Source organism: Zalophus californianus, chromosome 12 (genome assembly GCF_009762305.2).
Source record: "Zalophus californianus isolate mZalCal1 chromosome 12, mZalCal1.pri.v2, whole genome shotgun sequence".
Taxonomy (NCBI): domain Eukaryota; kingdom Metazoa; phylum Chordata; class Mammalia; order Carnivora; family Otariidae; genus Zalophus; species Zalophus californianus.
Window position 1 is genome coordinate 90141669 of NC_045606.1, and position 3509 is coordinate 90145177.

Here is a 3509-nt window from a genome sequence, read left to right on the forward strand (position 1 = left end):
GAATACCTTCTCTCCTCTTAAGACTGGGGGCTTTTGAAAGGCCAAACACATACACAAACCAGTTAATGCTGGCGCCCTTCATGGAACTTTCTGGCTGTTTCAGATTTAAATATTGATTTCTTTCTCTCACTCTCCCTGTCTCTTCACAATGGCAGCAGCTGTCAGGAAGTTGGGAACTTCGTGCCAAGAAAGTACCCAGGAGAATATGAACGCCATTAAAATATTTTTTACCTTTTACCGTATTGTTGTTTTCCAAAGCTCTTGAGTAGCTCGCCAGATATCGGGTAACCAAGAAGGGCTGTGCTTCCACTGGGGAAACATTGGATCTGATTTCCATTAGGGATTATGAATTATTTAGTGGGACTCGAGTGCCCCAATCAGCTGCTTTCTGAGTAGTTGCCTCACGGCATTCATTCACATCCAGTGTGTGTTGAGGTCTTCTCTTGAAACCAGAGCATTCACAACTGGTCACTGCTTCATTTTCATTTTCTATAGTGTAGAAAAAAAACCCTTACTTTCTAAGAATTAGGTTGAACACAATACATATCTTGTATGCAAAGGGAGGCCTAGATTATTGAAAATTTGAATAATTGCGACTACCTCACTTAATCACCACCTCCTTCTCATTTCCAAATCCTGTCATAATGTATTCTGGCATATAATTTCCAGATTTTGCATTCTTTCAAACTGTAAACGGATAGTAATTGCTGTAAGAAGTTAAATTCCTAGCCCTCGCGTTACCTTGCTGACTCATCCTGTTGTGTTTAATGGGTTGACATTTTTGATTGACACCCGTAGAAATTCTGGTGGAAATCCAGACAAGAAAATAAAAGGTTGGGTTGAAGGGAGAAGCCAATGTATAGGTACTTATATAGATAGATATCCCTTTCTATTTCTTGTTTGTTAGAGAGAAATCAAAACTGAGACACAGCAACTGACTACTTATTATATATAGATTTGCCATTTTTTAAATACATAGCATGCTTAGAAAGAGACTATAGCAAACATGTCTGATGAGATGAGCTTGGGTCAGGTCTACGGATAACCTTGCCAACATTCATATGGAAGTTAGAGTTTATTGTATTGTTTTAGGCATTCCTTGGTATGTTGTGAGCTAAGAAGCACCATGTATTGGATTTCCATTTTAAAGGTCTGGTTCTGGCTGCCTGGACAAGGGGGAGTAAAGATGCAGTGGGGATATGGGTAAGGATAATGCAACTGGGAAATCATGGTGGTTGAATAAGTAAGCCAGCAATGATGATGGAGGGACAGCAGATTAGAAAGAAAATAATGGACAAGAATCAGTAGATGACTGGCTCTGGATGGCAAAAGGAAAAAAATGATCAGAAATAACCCCTCGGGGTCACAGAGGGACCAGGGGTGCCTGAGTGCGGCAGAGCTCCCAGGTATTGGAGCGGGGAAGCCAGCTGCAGAGACGGAGCTGAGGCGCGGGCTCTCAGCTCGGGGTGGCCATAAACTGTGATCCATGGCCCAGTCAGGCCACTGCTCCTCCAGCAGGGACCCAACAAGCAGCAGCGCCGGGGAGACTCCCCTTCCTCCCCCGGGAGGAGCGGCGTGGGAGCACACCGAAGGGATCTGCTGGGTTTGGAGACTCCACACGGGGTCGGGTGCCAGAGACAGAAACGCTCGGTCACAGGCCGGGTGAGCATGGAGTGCAGCCGGAGACCGGGGACACGGCAGTGACTGCTTTTCTCTGGGGGCGCACTGAGGAGCGGGACCCCGAGTTCTCGGCTCCTCCTGGCGGTGATTGGGAGGCCACCATTTTCACCCTGGTCCTCCAAAGCTGTACCAAGAGCTTGCAGGGAACAAAAGCTCCCGAGAGAAAACCTGAGCATCTTGCTTAGCCCGGACTCACAAGGGCGGGGCAATTCCACCTCCGGCAAAGACATTTGGGAACCACTGCAACAGGCCCCTCCCAGAGATCAGCATGAACAGCCAGCAAGCCAAGACCAAGTTTACCAATCAAGGAGAATGGGAGAACTCCAGCGCTAGGGGAATACTGCACATAGAATTCATGGCTTATTTTTTTTACCATAAATCATTAGTTTTTCAAAGTTAATTTTTTAACTGTTTTTTTTTAATTTTTTTTCCCTTTTCCAACCAACATCTTATCAATCCCTTTTTTAAACAAACATTTTTTATTTTTCATTTTTAGAGTCATATTTTTATCCCTTCATAGTAGTTACCCTTATTTTTGGCATATATATATAAGTTCTTCTCTCTTTAAAATTTTGAGATACAGTTTCTTCTAAAAGATCAAAATATACCCTGAATCACTAGTGTATGGCTTTTTCTAGTCTCCTGCCTGATCACATTCTCTCCCTTTTTCTTTCTTTTCTTTTTTAAATCTTCTTCTTTCTTTTTTCAAACAACTTCTTATCAATTCCTTTTATAAAATCTTTTATAATTTTCATCTTTACAGTCATCTTCCATCCCTTCATTGTATCAACCCTTGTTCTGTACATATATAAGTCTTTCTTCCCTTAAAATTTTAGGAGGCACTTTTTTCTAACAGACCAAAATACGCCCAAAAATCTAGTGTGTGGCACTGATCTATGCACTAGGCTGATCATATTTGATCATATTCTGTTTTTTTTTTTTTTTGTATTGTTCTGTTTCTGTTTTTATCTTTTTCTTTTTTTTTCTTTCTCTTGCTTTCCCTTTCTTTTCCCCTGGTTTCAGGTCTTTTCTGATTTGTATAGAGTATATTTGCTGGAGACGTTGTTAACCTGTTAGCATTCTGTTCTCTCATTCATCTATTCTCAGCTGGACAAAATGACAAGATGAAAAAGATCACCTCAGCAAAAAGAACAAGAGGTAGTACCGTCAGCCAGGGACCTCCTCAATACGGACATTAGTACGATGTCGGACCTAGAGTTCAGAATCATGACTTTAAGGATACTAGCTGGGCTTGAAAAAAGCGTGGAAGTTATTAGAGAAGCCCTTTCTGGAGAAATAAAAGAACTAAAATCTAACCAAGTCGAAATCAAACAGGCTATTAATGAGGGGCAATCAAAAATGGGGACACTAACTGCTAGGATAAATGAGGCAGAAGAGAGACTCAGCGATACAGAAGACCAAATGATGGAAAATAAAGAGTCTGAGAAAAAGAGAGAAACAACTACAGGATCACGAGGGCAGAATTCGAGAGATAAGCGATACGATAAGACGAAACAACATTAGAATAATTGGGATCCCAGAAGAAGAAGAAAGAGAGAGAGGGGCAGAAGGTATATTGGAGCAAATAATAGCAGAGAACTTCCCTAATGTGGGGAAGGAAACAGGCATCAAAATCCAGGAGGCACAGAGAACCCCTCTCAAAATCAATAAAATAGGTCAACACCCCGACATCTCATAGTAAAACTTACGAGTCTCAGAGACAAAGAGAAAATCCTGAAAGCAGCTCGGGAGAAGAGATATGTAACCTATAATGGTAGAAACATGAGATTGGCAACAGACCTATCCACAGAGACCTGGCAGGCCAGAAA